An 18,177-nucleotide genomic window follows, 5' to 3' on the forward strand; every position below is an offset into this window, starting at 1 on the left:
GCTGAAGAGGATAGTGGGCCTCTTCAAATCACCCAGGGGTGATGCCTGATCAATTTTGAGTAAGTGTCAGGTGCCAAAGAACCCATCCATTGGGGGACAGTCGGGGAACATGGCTTGTGGTGGAGAGCACAGCTGGCAGGGGCCAGAGAGAGGCAGCATGGGGGGGGTCCCCACCTGTGATGTGCAGAGGGTTGGCTGCAGTTCACAAGACCCAGTTTTATTTCCCTCTTCATTTAAATCAGATTCACTTTTCTTCCTTCCCTGCCCTTTGACTCCCTCCCTCCTCATGCCTTGCTCCTTAGTTCCTTCCTACCTTTATTTTCCCTTCTACCTGCCCCGTCCATCACCCACATCCCAGGCCCCAGGAGGGGGCACAGCAGGTGACAGTGACTTTTTAGCTCCCTGTGGTTGGGGCTCATCCATGTGCTCTGATGACAGGGCCACACCCAGGTCCCCATGGCGTTCAGGGGAGGTGATGGGCCTGAGGGGCAACCAGGACCTGGTTGCAGAGTCTCCTGGGACCCTTGAATGGGCCACTGACTCTAGAGGCTCATTACCGGGGATGCCACTGAAGTCCACAGGGATGAGAGTCATCCGGTCCCCTTCGGGTGAGGTCCCTGAGGAAGGGTAGTGTGAACACTCCAGGGCCTGGGGTGAATGGGGGATGAGACAGCGAGCGCTACAACCCATCTGCAGAGTCAGTGAGCTGGAGGCCTGGACCCTAGACATCAGAGGCAGCACAGCAGAGGACAGCAGGTGACTAGGGCTATCAAGAGAGGTCTGTGTTTCCTCCTGTCTGTGAGGGTGAGAATTTTGTGGGAAGCAACTTCTGGGCCAGAGAGCACGCCATGCCAGACTGGACGTGCCTATCAAATAATTTTTTATTTTATATATTTTTTTTATTTTTTAAAGATTTATTTATTTATACAAGAACTGGGGTACAGGCCAGGTGTGCAAGAGGGTGAGAGGATTCACAGAGACAGAGCGGGGAGCAGAACAGGCAAACTGACATACTACACTGCTGAGGGGAGCAGTGGGCACCGGCACGACAGGAGAGGTCAGCCCACCATGTGGTACCCTCCCCGGCCAGCTGGGATCTAACAGGCACTGCAGAGGCTGCGGACAGTTTCACAGCATGGAGCTCAACTTCCTGCGCCACCAGGGGAGACCCTCAAATATTTTTTTTTTTAAGTAAGTTTTTTTAATTTTTTTTATTTTTAAATTACCAACATTTTTCATTTAACCCCATACATCAAAGTGTTATTTCAACAAGAATTACTTATGTTATTGTTTCCAATAGTGACTTTATTTTCTTTATTGAGGTAACATATTTTTACCACAGAGTATCGTTTCAAAATGCATTTTGTATTTCAAAAGCACTGCAGTTAAAATATTCATCTTATAAATGAAAACAAATAAATTACAAATGCAGACAAACAGTTCAGTTTCAGAATGCCCAGTTGTGTGTGGATGAGTTTCTAACAGAGAAAATACATTTTTTACTTTATGGTGTTCCACATATTATGATCTTCACTGCATTCATCATTTTATAACATTTTGATTTATGGTATCTACAGCAACTATAGAATAAAAAACATTATTTCAGCATTTTGCAAACTGAGTTGAAACTATATAAATGTGAATGAAATCAACATAATGGACACATGTAAAGAAGAAACTCAAGAGAAATTTAAAATAATGCAATTGTTTAGAAGGGAAAGCTACACATATTCATCACAAAATATTACAACAATAAAGTAAAGTGGACAGAAATTCATGTCCTTTTCCCATGATCTATGTTGACACACACATGTGGATATCTGATTTGGACCTGATCATGTTGTGTTTTAACTCAAAACAGTAACAGAGTGACATAAAACCTAATTTTGTCAATATAAATATGTGTCTAAATCACTGGAAAAGTTTTTACGTAGGTTACAGAGGGTTCTGAGATTATTTTTTCCTGTGTTAATTATAACAGCTGACTTGTTTCCCTAAATTCTTACAGTTATTTCATATCAGCACATTCTCCAAAAAATCCCGCCTCCCCAGGGCCTGCCACTCTGTCACCCCACAGAGGGGGGAGAGGACGAGATTGCGGGAAGGAGGAAAGAAGGCAGGGCTGCCACATGTCCAGGTGTCCCCACTCATGCACGGGCCTGGGGTGAGGAACAAACCCGCACCCGGGGGACCCAGGCCCTGGGACCGGCAGGGACAGCCACACGCACAGACCGTTCGGCTCAGCTCCGGAGCGGCCTCCTCCCTGCACAGACTTGCATGAGTCTGAGGGGGACAGAGGGGACGGGAGGGACCCGGGGTGGACGAGCCATCCTGCAGGAGGGATGTGTGGGTGTGACCCAGGAGGAGACTGTGGGAAACGTGGTCTCTGGGTCCTCAGATGTGGGGGAGTCAAGTGCAAGGAGCCATGGGGATGAGGGGACAGACCAGGAGGCAGCAGTGGGGCCACAGGGGCAGGAATCTGACAGAGGAGGAGTCAGTACATGCTGCACGGGGACACTGAGCCAAGATTGTTCAGCTCCAGGACAGTGTCAAGTCCTGGGGAGTAGGAAAATGGGGACCCACACACAAAATCTCCCTGCACACCCGTCCCTGAGGGGCCTCCCCAGACCAGGGCTGTGCTGGAGGAGCAGGGACAGGCTCTCCAGGGTGGGGAGGGGCTGGGGATGGTCACGTGTCCTCTGGGGCTGTGCCCTGGACAACCTCTGGGAGGTGTGCTGGGCAGAGACACTGGGGCCTGGGCAGGAGGGGAGCCATGGGCCTGGGGCTGTACGTAGGGGCTATCAGTCAGGATATGAGATCAACCAGAGCAGAATCCTATGATCAGCTATATGTTGCTCCTTCCTGATCCCAGATCCTGTGTGACAAAGGTGGTGTTTCTAGAGCTGAACACAAGGGGCTCAACAGAGAGTGAGAGACACGGAGCTCCTCCACTCCACACCCTGAGAGTGACCTCTGGGGCACACCTGTGACTGTCCTTGTAGGTGTCATCTACACTCAGAGTGGAAGGATTCACTGATGGCTTATTCTGATTGATATTTTTATACAGATGACGGCTCCAGGGGTGACCAATCTCAGGGCCATGACAGAATTCGTCCTCCTGGGGTTCCCCACCCAGGGGACCATGGGCTTCTTGCACCCACTGCTCTTCTACCTGGTTTATCTGTGTGCCCTGCTAGGGAACGGGCTCATCGTCCTCATCACCACCCTGGACCAGCACCTCCACACCCCCATGTACTTCTTCCTGAGGAGTCTGTCCTTCTCGGACCTCTGCTTCATCTCAGTCACGGTCCCCAAGTCCATTGCCAACTCTCTGAGGCACAGCAGCTCCATCTCCTTCCCGGGCTGTGTCTTCCAGGTCTTTATGCTGGTTGTTTCAGAAGCTAAAGAGCTTCACCTGCTCACGGTGATGAGCCTTGACCGCTATGCTGCCATCTATGATGACCTCATGAGCAGGGACAGGTGTGTACAGCTGACAGCTGTGTCCTGGCTGGGTGGGGGTCTCTATGCTGTGATGCACACAGCTGGCACCTTCTCCTTGTCCTTCTGTGTGTCCAACGTGGTCCACCAGTCCTTCTGTGACATCCCCCAGTTATTGGCTATTTCCTGCTCAGAAAATTTAATGAACGAACTTGTCCCCATTCTCATTGGTGTGACATTGTATGTAGGTTGCTTTATTTTCTTCGTTGTTTCCTATGTCCACATCTTCTCTGCTGTCAGAAAGATCCCGTCCACAGAAGGGAAGGCCAAGGCCTACTCCACCTGCCTTCCCCACCTGCTGGTTGTGGTGCTGTTTCTCTCCGCTGGATTCTTTGCTTATCTGAAGCCGATCTCAGGGACCCCGTCCATGTCTGACCTGGTCATTTCTATGTTCTACACGGTGGTTCCCCCCCACCTTTAATCCCATCATATACAGTCTGAGGAACCAAGCCTTGAAGTCGGCTGTGGGGAGACTGATGAAGGGCTGTTACACCAACAAGTAAAGCTCGCCCTTCTTTCCCTCAGCCACACAGTCCATCTATAAATGCACACCGTTTCCTCCAACCAGACAGTCACAGGCGTCTGTGTCACAGGGACTCCAGCTCCTCCTTTGTCCCCAGCCCCTCCCCACCTTCTCAGAGCCCTCAGGAGATTGTTTCACAAGACTTTTCAAGTGTTTTCCCTCTCAAATGCCTGTTCTCTGCCGCCCAGTGTTTGTGTCCATATCTGACCTGCTTTCCTGCGTGCATTTCTCAAACCCCCTCCTTTTGTGGGGCGCTGCCCTCGCCCTGTCCATGTCCCCTTGGAGTGGATGCACCGCCATCAGGTCCTTTTCCCATGGGCCGAGTGGGGCAGCTGTGAATGATGCTGCCGTGATCATCGCAGAGCCATGGGTTCGTGGAGAGTCCTGCTCTGACCATGCCTGCGTGTGACCAGCTGCTGGAATCTGTCCTGGATTTTTTAAGCAAGGGCAAGTTGCTCTCATGGAATTTCGCTCTCTCTGTCTCCCCAGCTGTGCGACGGTGCCCTTTCTCCACACCATCTGGTGCCTGTGGGCCCCTGGGACATGGCCGTTTTCCTGGGTGAGGGGTGTCTCCTTGTCTCCATCCGCCTGTCTCCAGTGAGCAGTGGGGCAGCTTGTGACCCCAGACTCAGGGTCCTGCAGGAGGGAGCTGCCCCTCCCACAGGCAGCTGGGCCCAGCCAGGGCAGGGAGCAGGTGTCCTGTCCGGGCCAAGCACTCTCCTTTGCCCAAACCCCAGGGGCATCATCACACCTGGTGGAGTGATGGCTGCTTGGGCTCTGGCTTCTCCAACAGCCCCAGGCCCAGCTGAGAAGCCCACCCTTTCCCCCCTGGGGAGCTGGTCCTGGGGATTCTGGTGCCACTGGCTGAGGTTTCAGGGAAAGGATAGAAATGTCTGGGCAGGTCTGGATGCAGTTCAGGTGGGCCCAGCGTCAGCCTCACTGACATAGCGGAGCTGCCCTCCGGCTGGAGTGGGCACAGGGCTGGGGTGGATGCTGCATCACATACTGGTCTGAGTGGGGCCCAGGCCGACCCCAGGCCCCCACGGGCACGGGTACACGCCCCTCAGGAAGTGCTGGGTGGCACATGGCCTCAGGGTGGGAAGCCCGGAAGAGGGTGATAGGCCGTCAGGGGGTCCAGGAATCAGGGCTACTGCAGGGCCTCGAGTCAGTGCCCACGTGCTCCCTCAAGCCCGGATGGGCCCCCAACTCCGCCCAACCCTGGCCTCCAGGTCTGCCTCCCTCAGAGTGGCACCATCGCGCTGGGCAGCTGTGGGCTTGGGTCATTACGGACACTGGTGGGACAGCACGTGGGGCCTGGGACTGTCCATCCCCGGTGTCCACCACCAATAACCCCTCCTTGTTGTCTGTGCCTGATCTGGTCGGGCCTGTGAGCATGCAGGGGGAACCCACAGCTGGGAGAGTGTCCCCCACTCTGCCGTGTCAGAGCCTGAGACACAGACCACCCTGCAGACTCGGCGGGCAGCGCCGCTGCGGGGCTCACCCACATTGGAAGGTAAACACAAGCTTCCCTCACACACTGTCACAGGGCACCCCTGCTCTGAAACAGGTTGTGTGACTGTGGGTCCTCACCTGTGCACTTCAAAGGGACACACTGCAGGCACACGCCACAGTTAACAAAGGTTTATTGACAAGGGAAGGGGAAGAGGACATGGAGCACTCAGGGAGAAATGATGGAGATAAAGTCTTAAATGCCTCCTACCCGTTCTGCTGACCTGGAATCCCGAATGACCTGTCAAGACCAAACCTGCCTGGCCAAGAGCAGGAGCCAAGTGTGTCTCCCAGACCCCACGAGCAGGGCTGGTGTTATTTACAGACAGAGAAAATGGCTGCCTGACTCTGCCCTCAGGTCCTCGCGACTTCCCTTTGGGGATCCTGGGATTTGAAGTTCCCGGTGTCTTGATGGCCTGGGCTGGCGTCCACACATCCCTCATGGAGTCTGCTCAGGACAGCCTCTCCCCCTCACACATGACAACAGTTCAAATGTGATGAGAGAGTCACAGGCGCTGAGGTAAAAGGCCTTTTTGAATAAAATAATTCTGAGAGACACAAACAAATTCCAGTGTCAGAAGACCCAGGCTCTTCCCCGGCTCCCTCCTGGGGGATTTCATCCTGGTTTCCCTCCTCCCTCCCCCTCCTGCCTCCACATGCCCAACCCCACCTGCCAGGCCCAGGAGGGCGCATGGGGGGCGGTGACTTTCCAGCTCATCTGTGGCTCTGATGATTGGGCCACCTGGTCCCCACGGGGTCAGGGGTGATGGGGCCGAGGGGGGACCAGGTCCTGATTGTGGAGCCACCTGGGCCCCCTGACGGGCCCTGAGTCGGGAGACTCATTACCAGGGCTCAGACAAGAAGCCCCCAGGGACAGGACACCTGGGCCCTGGGAGGCCCCTACAGAGGGTGCAGGCATGTCAAGGCCGGGCCATGGAGACGGGGCGTCTGACGCCTTGGAGTCGGGAGCCCAGGCCAAACCTGAAGGCAGAGGCAGCACCGCTGGGCAGTGGGACCGGCTGGCGGGAGTTTGTGTCTCCTCCTGGCTCTGCAAGCAGGAGCGCCAGGGCACCACCAGACAGGACTTGTGGGTCCGGTCAGGATGGGAAACTTCCCCTTGTAATTAAATGTTTTCTATTCAATATACATTCCATTGAACTGCATTTCAGTGTCAGCCTTTCAACGTGAACAACTGACCTTATTTTGTGGTCCTACAAAAGGGAATTTTATGTTTTCTCTTTTGAGGAAACATTTTACAACGAAGTATCATTTTAAAATGCATTTTGTATGTCAAAGGAACAGTAGTTAAAATAGTCACCTTATAAATGAAAGCAAATAATTAAAACCACACAGTTCAAAGTCACAGTGCCGTATATTCTGGGATGAGTTTGAAGAGGGAGAATTTTTTTTTTTACTTTTCTTCCATTAAAAATGTTCTGCAGCTTATGGTTTCTAATATATCTGTGATCATATAATATTTTAATTATGGTCTGTGTGACAATTATCGCTCAAAGCCATGTATTTCGGCATTGAGAACACTGAAATGAAAGAGCATCACATGTTAAATATCACACGTACGAGAGCTATTCAGGAATAGTGAGGAAGAATCTTAAGAGGAAGTTAAAATTCACACTAGTAGTTTAAAAGGGAAAGCTTCACATGTTCATCCCCAGGATATGACACAATCGTGAGTGAGATATTCATAAATTTTTAAGGCGATAAATATTGATCTTTTTATACTTCACACTAAAGTGACAGATATGTGTAATCTGTCTATCATGGATGTGAACATTTTATTGAACTACACACAGCAACACAGCTGTATAAAATATAATTATATCAATATAAAAATTATTTAAGTCACTGAAAAGGTTTTGGCAGAGGGCACAAAACAGCAGGTTCTGCATTTATTTTCTTGTTTCCATTAAATTAGCAAAAACTGTTCCTCTAGTGTCTTACAATAATTCTATAGCAGCACAATCTCCTGAAGATCCTTCCTCCCGAGGGCATCCCATCCATCACCCCACAGATGGGGGAGAGGGTGAGATTGGGGGTGGGAGAGAGGTCAGGGCTGCCCCGCATCCAGACATCCCCACTCATGCACGGGCCTGGGGGGAGGAACAAACCTGCACCCAGGACCCGGGGCCCTGGGACCAGAGGGACAGCCACACGCACAGACCGTCCAGCTCAGTCCCGGAGCAGACTCCTCCCTGCACAGATGTGCATGAGTCTGAGGGGGACAGAGGGGCCGGGAGGGTCCTGGGGGTGGATGAGCCCATCCTACAGGAGGAACGTGTGGGTGTGACCCAGGAGGAGACTGCAGGAAACGTGGTCTCTGGGTCCTCAGATGTGGGGAGTCAGGGGCAGGGAGATGAGGAGACGAAGGGGCGGACCAGGAGGCAGCAGTGAGGCCACAGGGGTAGGAATCTGACAGAGGAGGCATCAGGACATGCCCCACGGGGACGCCGAGCCCAGATCATTAACCTCCAGGACAGTGTCGGGTCCTGGGGAGCAGGAAAACAGGGACCCGCACACCCCATCTCCCTGCACACCCATCACTATGGGGCCTCCCCAGACCAGGGCTGTGCTGAGGAGCAGGGACAGACTCTCCAGGATGGGGAGGGGCTGGGCATGGTCATGTGTCCTCTGGGGCTGTGCCCTGGACAACCTCTTGGAGGTTTGCTGGGCTCAGACGCTGGGGCCTGGGCAGGACGGGGAGCCGCGGGCCTGGGAATGAGTCGGCACTGCTGGTCTGTTAATTCAGTTCACTGAGAGAACTGATAGTCAGGTTTTATCATGGTCATTTAAAATTTTCATATCTTCACCAATTTATGGACACATGTTTGGACAATACATCAATAGCACATTCACATGAGATATATGATTTAGTGAGATAATGATAAAGCATAAATAGGTTGCATGGTTGTTATATGTTGATAACCCATTTTGTGTTCAATATTGGAAGATATGACAATGTTTTCTTCCTCTTTGTTTTTTTTATACAGAAGATGTCTCCGGGGTGATGAATCTTACGGCCATGACAGAATTCATCCTCCTGGGGTTTACCCCTCAGTGGACCATGGGCTTCATGCACCCACTGCTCTTCCCCCTGGTCTACCTTTGTGCCCTGCTGGGGAATGGGCTCATCGTCCTCATCACCACCCTGGACCGGCAACTCCACACCCCCATGTACTTCTTCCTGAGGATTCTGTCCTTCTCAGACCTCTGTCTCATCTCAGCCATGGTCCCCAATTCTATTGCCAACTCTCTGACGCACAGCAGCTCCATCTAGTTCCCTGCCTGTGTGGTACAGGTCTTTATGTTGATTATGTCAGCAGGTACAGAGCTGACCCTGCTCATGGTGATGAGCCTTGACCGCTATGCTGCCATCTGCCACCCCTGCACTATGATGTCATCATGAGCAGGGACAGGTATGTACAGCTGACAGCTATGTCCTGGCTGGGTGGGGGTCTCTATGCTGTGATGAACACAGCTGGAACCTTCTCCTTGTCCTACTGCGGGTCCAACATGGTCCACCAGTTCTTCTGTGATGTCCCCAGTTATTGGCTATTTCCTGCTCAGGAAACTTAATGAACGAACTTGCCCCCATTCTCATTAAAACAAGATGAATGTTTTATTTTGTTTTATTTTCATCATCATTTCCTATGCCCACATCTTCTCTGCTGTCAGGAAGATCCCATCCACAGAAGGGAAGGCCAAAGTCTACTCCTCCTGCCTTCCCCACCTGCTGGTTGTGGTGCTGTTTCTCTCCACTGCATTATTTGCTTATCTGAAGCCGACATCAGGGACCCCGTCCATGTCTGAAATCATCATTTCTATGCTCTACACGGTGGTGACCCCCCACATTTAACCCCATCATATACAGTCTGAGGAACCAAGCCATGAAGTAGGCTGTGGGGAGACTGATGAAGGGGAGACTCGCCAAATATAATGGGGAAGATGACTTCATAACTCGATTATGGGACGCTTATTTTAAATTTTCACATATTGTCCCCTTTATATTCTTATAATTTCATATAATTCCATTGTACAATTTACAAATATATGCTCATTCTTAAAATATATTTACGATGACTCCATATATTATGCTGCTCATTTACTCTATTATCATTGATTGTTCTTTTTTTTTTTTTCAAAGATTTATTTATTTATTTATTTATACAAGCACTGGGGACAGTCAGAAGCGCGGGAGGGTGAGAGAATTCACCAGAGCCAGAACGGGGAGCAGAGCAGGCAGAAGGACCGAAGTACACTGCTGAGGGGAGCAGCGGGCGGCAGGAGAGGTCTGCGTGCCATGTTGGACCCTCCTCCAGTGGCCGGGGAGCAGCCGGGGATAGAACCAGCGCTGCAGAGGCTGCAGGCAGCTTCACAGCTCAGTGCTCAACCGCTGCACCACCAGGGAGGCCCTTCTTAATATTCTTTGCATGTCTTTATGTCTACTCTAAATGATTATATTAGAATCATGCGCACAAATCCCGCAAATATTGTGAATTGGACCCGTACTGGGAAACTCTGGCCTTCTGGTGAGAGCCCCATGGTGCATGCCCTCGGGACACTGTCCCAATCTCCGCAGCACAGAAGAAAATAAGCAGATGGGGACAAACACGTGCAGGTGCAGGGGGAGGCTGTGGTGCCATCCTCGGGGATTTCTGGAGACACTAGACTACGAGGAGGCTGATGTTTCTGCTTTTGCTGTTATAATTACAAACTTTCATCCTCTTATGTGTTCCTCAAAATTCCACCTAATACATTTCGCAAATTTTTCATAATCCTGCTGTACGTGCATATGGGACCCTCCTCCGGTGGCCGGGGAGCAGCCGGGGATTGAACCGGCGCTGCAGAGGCTGCGGGCAGCTTCGCAACCCAGCGCTCAACCGCTGCACCATGGGGGAGGCCCGATTGTTCTTTTTTTAACACTTAGTTGCACTTTGATATTCCTGTACAATGAAGGTCACTGAAATTCAGCATCTGTCTGATGTTCTCCATTTCGGTGCCCCCACATGAGAGAGTTGATGTTTGGGCTTTATCTCAGTTGTCAGAAGTTCTCTCACTGGGGCAGCCTCCCCAATCTGTAAGGCACTTCCCCTTACATGTCACTGACGCTCTCAGTCACGTGTGGGACCAGGGCCATGAGGAGGACAGATGCCCCTTTACGTGCTGAGTGGGGCCTTTATAGCATAAATAAGGCCTTAGGGTTCAAGTTGGTAACTGAGTGGTCACAACCTTCTGTGGACAATGTTCACACATGACGGGGTAGAGACCCTCTTGGAAGCTCCTGTGTGGATGTCATCGGCATTTACTGTAAACACACTCAGTGCATGATGGACACCAGAAATAAGACAGTTCCTATGAAAGCTGTTAATTTCATGTGCAGTATAAATAATAAAAATTTACTAAGATACAGTGGGTAGGGTTTTTCACGAAACCATAAAGGAACTTAGGAAGCTATAATGGTAATAAAAAAAAAAAAAAGTTGGCCTTGACCTGACATCCTGTGAATGGCACACAAATAAGTGCTAGTAGACTACACAATATTCTAATATTTCCAGAGATAGTTGAGGAAGGGCACCCACAACATCACACCGCACTTTCCTCGTTTGTTTATCCCCGTATATTTAAGTACCTAGAATTTCTGGGAATTTGAGGACAATGTCCTTTTGGCCACATTATTGTGGGATCTCAGAGTGTTTGTGATTCCATGGGCAGTGAGTCAAATGAGAAAACTCATCAGATTCACATATCATAAATAACAATATCATTTACTGTAGACATAAAGACAAAGAATTTGAAGGAGATTAAAATTGGGGAAATGAAGTGGCCCCATGATTGTCACTTGCTGTCTGGCCTCAGCTCCTCTCTGCTGACTGCATCCACCTTTGCTGTCCCATCTGTGACATACAATGTTTGAAAATTTCACGCTAAAATATTTCATGGTAAAATGTAGCTCCAACTGGATATCAGACATTTAACTCTTTCTCAGACATTCACGCTCTGAGGGTGCTAATCAGGCTGACCTTGCCTTTAGCCCAGGTGAGGCCCATGTGGGCACAATGTCAGTCTGGAGGCAGCCAGGAATGGTTAAAAGTGGCAACATCTCGATCTTTGAAGTTTTGGGTTTACAACGTGCTGTTTTTTTGTTTTGTTTTTTTTTAATCATTGGCATTGTAGTTTTTCCTGATGATAAATAACATTCTTAATATTAATTCTTGATACTCTCAAAGTTTACTGGTCAATAGAAGTTACGGGATATAAACAGAATATGGTTATGGGATATAATGATAATTCAATGCACTTATTGAATGAAGAAGCTGAATCAGACTATTATGAACATATACTGAGACTATTCATTGCCTACATTTTGTCACTTTTGTGTAACATAATTAAATTTTTAAAATAATAAAACATTAACTGTCTGTAGACTGTATGGATTTAAACATTTCAGCACAATTAAAACTGTTGTGCACAACAGAGTATACACTAAGAAAACAAAGACCCCACTGAAAAACCAGATTAAAACAATAAGCCACTTCAGTGTGGCTGGAAGCTTACAAAATCAACACACAAAGAAAATCAATTGCCTTCTTATATGCAAAAAATTGAACTAAAAGAGAAGTTAGGAAAACAATCACATGTACAAACACAAGACTAAGCACCACGGAGAAGACATAACAAAGGAGGTGAAGATACAAGAAAAGAGTAAGACATTGTCAAAAGAAATAGAAAAGACAGAGAAATGGAAAGATATTCCCTGTCCTTGGCTTGGAAGAATCAACATTACCAATGCCCATCTGACCCAAAACAACTTTCAGATTCAACAGACTGGATCAAGAAGATGTGGAACATATATACCATGGAGTATTACTCAGCATTCAAAAAAGATAAACACATGCAATTTGCAGCAAAATGGATGGCACTGGAAGGGATCATGCTCAGCGAAATAAGCCAGAAAGAAAAAGAAAATTACCGGATGCTCTCACTCATAGCAGGAATCTAGAAAACTTAAATAAGGGACAAGGAAAATGAATAACTATAAGAAAGTGAAAATCAAAATCAACAAAAAACTATGAACCAGAGACACTTTTTGGGGGGTGGGGGGGCGGGAGGGGAGGGATTGGGGTCAGAAAGGGGGGGGTTGAAATTGTATGGGGAATATAAAAATAAAATTAATTATTTAAAAAAACATTTGTATTTGGTATTCTTCAAATACATTTAAAAAAAAATCTGAAATGTATATGCAACAGCCAAAGCATCCTGACAAAAATGAGGACAAATGGCGGAAGCACACTTCCAGATTTCAATCTAACCATAAAGCTATGAGTTAAAACAGCATGGTTCTGGGACAAAAACAGACACACAGAGCAATGGGACATAATGAGGGCCCAGGAAACCACCTTCATCAGGATGGACAGTGACTCTACGACAGGGGAGCCAGAGCAGGCACTGGAGCAAGGGAAGTGGGGAGATGGTGCTGGGAGAAGCAGACAGACACACGCAGCAGAGTGAAGCAGGTCCTGCCCCACCCCCTACAGAAGAGTAAACTCAAGCAGATAAATGCCTGTTTCCATGTGTGACGGCACCATCGTCATTCAGCAAAACTAAGGATATGACATCTTGTGCAGAAACCCTAAAATACTACTTCCTAAAGATTAAAAGCAAATTATCCCAACAAAAGGACAATTCTAATGTAAGTGCAGGGACAGGTGCTGGGGTGGAAAAGAACTGCAGGATACACAACTTCAGAGACTAGTAAATTTTCTCTTCCCGAAGAGCTGGTGACCCCCGTGGTCACTCACTTCTGCTGGACGTCCATTGTCTTTCCACCCCACTCCCCCTCCCTGGGCTCCCTCCTGCCTCTCTCCGTGTCCCTTCCCTTCCATCCAGGCCTTTCCACATCCCCCTCATGCCCATCCCCAGGGCTTCTCCCTGAAGGGCACATGGGGGGTGACTGGCGACTGTCCAGCTGTCTAGACAGGGACTCGGGGCACTGTTATGACTGATGGTCCCCACCACGGCGGAACTGACAGGTGGGGAATGGAACCTGGACATGAGGATTTGTCTATTCACTTCCATAGAGGTGTGAGCCAGACAAAAATTAACATGTGCACACCGAGTTTGATAATTACTCCCCGAGATGCACTGCAGGACGCTCCAATTAACACAGTCAAGTAAACACACTTTCCCTTGGGAGGAAGGTCCCTGAGGGCTGGAATCTGGACAGTGTCCATAGCCCAGTCCTGAGGCCCTGCTCTGTCCATGAGGTGGTGCAGGACGGGGTGCAACATCCTGTGAGTGCTCAGAGGCAGCCCCATGAGCCCCCAACATGGAGTGAGGCCGGGACGCCCTCTGCCCCACCACGGAGACAACCTCAGGAGAGAGACTCGACACGGCAGTGGAAACTTTCCCCCCAGACTGCCGGTATCTGTCCCTAGTCGTTTGCAAGGGAGAATCCACTCACACATGAAAATTTTCAGTTTCAAGCTCCATTTTAGACTTGAGAATGTGCCAGAGTTAAACTATTCACTTTGTAAATCACGACAACTAATGCTGATGGGGCCCACGTCGTCATGTCCCAATGCCCTGTCAGCCTGGGAGAGACTTGGTGAGAGAAAATATATTCACTTGTAATTTAAGATGTTCAAAGATATTGACTTTTAATACATTGAGCATTCTAGAAGATTTTGACTTATGGGAGATTTGACGATTATTGCTTCATATGAGATTGTAGCATCACCACACTCAGTGTGTTTCAGATAGTAAACAAAATCACAAAGTTAATGCAATAAAATGGTATTGAAGAAATTTCAGAGCAAATTAAAAATAATATTGTTAAATTCAGAATAGTACCCTTTTTGTCCTAACACTATGACAGATATGTGTCAAGTATAAAATCAAAAAACTCTTACAGCAAAATGTTGACCGCTTCATGGCTCTTATGATAGTGTGAGGCTGGCAGGGGCATGTGACTATTTATGGACGCAAACTTGGGATTTTTTGCCAAGTCCATCACTCAGGGATTGTTAGTGATGTTGTAAAATATAGTCACTGTAATCAAACAGCCTGCAGGAGATATATGCCAAAAGCTATATTATCATTTTAAATTTTATATATCACTCAACAGATGTCAATGTTATTGACCACCATGTATCCTGATTTATATCTTTGTTTTTATTAAATTATTTGGCATTATTCCCACCAACTTATTGCAAATATTTTATATCACCACATTCTCCCAAAAATCCTGCCTCACCAGGGCCTGCCCCTGTGTCATCCCACTAGGAGAGGAGAGTATGAGATTGGGGGTGGGGGGGAGAGTGGGCAGGGCTGCCCCGTGTCCAGACGTCCCCACTCACGCACGGGCCTGGGGAGGAACAAACCCGTACACAGGGGACCCGGGGCCCTGGGACCGGCAGGGATAGCCACACGCACAAAACGTCCGGCTCAGCCACGGAGCGGCCTCCTCCCTTCACAGACATGCACGTGTCTGAGGGGGACAGAGGGGTCGGGAGGAACCTGGGGGTAGATGAGCCCATCCTGCAGCAGGGGCGAGTGGGTGTGACCATGGGAAGTAGCTGCAGGAGAAACCACCTCAGCTCCTCGGGGGAGGGAAGGGGCAGGACAATGACCGGGATGGGCAGGAGCGGAAGGTCACCGTCTCAGTGAATTGGACACAGTGGCAAGGGGCAGATGGTCGTCAGACAGCGACACAGGTTTGGGACACCCCAACCACGGCAGTGATGAGGGCATCAACCAGGAGCCAACTCGGGGCCATCAGTGTCCACTTGGTCCCAAAATGTGCACCTGGAGCTGCCCTGGCCAGTGTTTGCAGGCACTTGGTGGCTGAAACACCACAAGCTAGATTTGGGGTGTCCTTGACCGTCATGTTCCTTAGGATATTTGGGGGGTCCCGTTTCTGGGAGGTGCATGGACTGGGGCCTGGGAATGGCGAGGAAGGGCCGGGGTCAGGGTTTCAGGGGTGCCCATGCATGGGACGTGTTGAGACGGGAGGAGACTGCTCAGGGAGCTGTCAGTTGAACTCTCTGCCCTTCGGCATCTCCCACAGGCAGCGTGGACAGTGACGGCACCTGCAGGTCACTGAAGTTGGAGAGGCCGAGCAGAGCAGGAGCTTAGATCCCTGTGGGGGACACTGGCTTGGGCACAGAGAGAGGTCAGAGGAGAATGACAGCGCTGGTTTCCTGCAGAGAGACACCGTGGGTCCAGCAATAGCAGATGTTCCCAGCATTTGATTCCTCCAGACTATCATGCAGATGATGGTTCCAGGAGGGATGAATCTCTTGGTCATGACAGATTTCATGCTCCTGGGGTTCCCCACCCAGGGGACCATGGGCTTTTTGCACCCACTGCTCTTCTCCCTAGTCTACCTGTGCGCCCTGCTGGGGAACGGGCTCATCGTCCTCATCAATACCCTGGACCGGCACCTCCACACCCCCATGTACTTCTTCCTGAGGAGTCTGTCCCTCACGGACCTCTTCCTCATCTCAGCCATGGTCCCCAAGTCCATTGCCCACTCTCTGAGGCACAGCAGCTCCATCTCCTTTCCGGGCTGTGTCGTCCAGGTCTTCGTGATGATTATGTCAGCAGGTGCAGAGCTTCATTTGCTCACGGTGATGAGCCTTGACCGCTATGCTGCCATCTGCCACCCCCTGCACTATGACGTCCTCATGAGCAGGGACAGGTGTGTGCAGCTGACAGCTGTCTCCTGGCTGGGTGGGGGTCTCTATGCTGTGATGAACACAGCTGGAACCTTCTCCTTGTACTACTGTGCATCCAACGTGGTCCGCCAGTTCTTCTGTGACATCCACCAGTTACTGACTATTTCCTGCTCAGGAAATTTAATGAATGAACTTGTCCCCATGCTCATAACTGTGGTGTTGGATTCCTGCTGCTTTATTTTCATTGTCATTTCCTACGTCCATGTCTTCTCTGTTGTCAGGAAGATCCCATCCACAGAAGGTAAGGCCAAGGCCTACTCCACCTGCCTCCCCCACCTGCTGGTTGTGGTGCTGTTTGTCTCTACTGCATTCTTTGCTTACCTGAAGCCAACTTCAGGGACCTCATCCATATCTGACCTGGTTATTTCTATGTTTTACACGGTGGTGCCCCACACCTTTAATCCCGTCATATACAGTCTGAGGAACCAGGCCATGAAGTCAGCTGTGGGGAGACTGATGAAGGGGAGACTCACCTAAATGTAATAGAGAAGATGACTTCATGACTCCATTACAAGACATTTATTTTAATTTTTTTCATCATGCTTTATATTTTTATAGTTATGTTTAATTCCATTGCATAATTAAAAATATATATAAGCTTATTTTTAAGTTATATTTAAGATGACTTCATATACTCCCATAGCTAATATTTTGCTCTTTTGAGCACTGAGATGTTCTTTGGTATTCCATGTGTACTGGGGTAATTGGACCTCAGCATCTTTCTGCTGTTCTCCATTCTGTGCTCCCGGCCAAGGGAGGCGATGGTTGGGTTTTATCTCAGTCGTCAGCAGTTCTCTCGGGGACCACTGATAGGACCTTTACTTAGTGAGTGAGGCCTTCACAGAATAAATAAGGCCTTGGGACCTGTAGTAGAATATGAGCAGTCATGACTTTCTGTCAATAAGGACCATATGTGATGTGGTGGAGACCCTTCTGGAAGCTTTGGGGTTGATGCTGTCGGCATTTACCGTAAACACACTCAGCATACCATGAACACCAGAAATAAGACAGTGAGTGAATGCAGATAATTTCATGTGCAGTATAATCACTACACTGTTACTAATCTATAATGGTTAGGGTTTTTTTAGAATCAATAAAGGAACTTAGGAATGTCACTCGCAATATCATGCTGCACTTTACATGTGTGTTTATCCACATTTATTTAATTATCAAAAACGCCTGGGAATTTGAGGGCAATATCTTTTTGGGCACATTATTATGGGATCTCAGAGTGTTTCTGTTTCCATATGGAGTTGTTCAAATGAGAAAACTCATCAGATTTACATATCATAAATAACACTATCATTTAGTGTAGATGTAAGGACATAAATAATTTGAAGATTTAAAATTGGGAAGTGAAATGCCCCGTGGGTGTGGCTGCTGTCTGGCCTCAGCTCCTCTCATTGACTGCATCATCCTTTGCTGTCCCGTCTGTGACATGCCATGTCTGAAAATTTCACACTAAAATATCTCATGATAAAATATAGCTCCCATTAGATATCAGACATTTAACTCATTGTCAAGCATTCACCCTCTGAGGGTGCTAATCAGGCTGATCAGGCATGTCCCATATGGGCACAATGTCAGTTTGGAGGCAGCCAGGAATAGTTAAAACATTGCAAAATCTCGATATTCAAATTTCTAGGTTGACAACTTGCTACTGTTATTTAAATCATTGGCATTTATTGATCTACTGATAAATAATACTCTTAATATTAATTCTCAATACTGTCATGGCTTACTAGTCAATAAACATTATGCAATAGAACAATAAGGTTATGGGATATAATGAGAATTCCAAACATGTATTGATAGAAGAAGGAGAATCAGACTACTATAAAGATATACTGAGACTATTCATTGCCTACGTTTTGTCACTTTTGGGTAACATAATTG

The sequence above is a fragment of the Talpa europaea genome (assembly GCF_964194135.1).
Source record: "Talpa europaea genome assembly, chromosome: 8".
NCBI classification, from domain to species: Eukaryota; Metazoa; Chordata; class Mammalia; order Eulipotyphla; family Talpidae; genus Talpa; species Talpa europaea.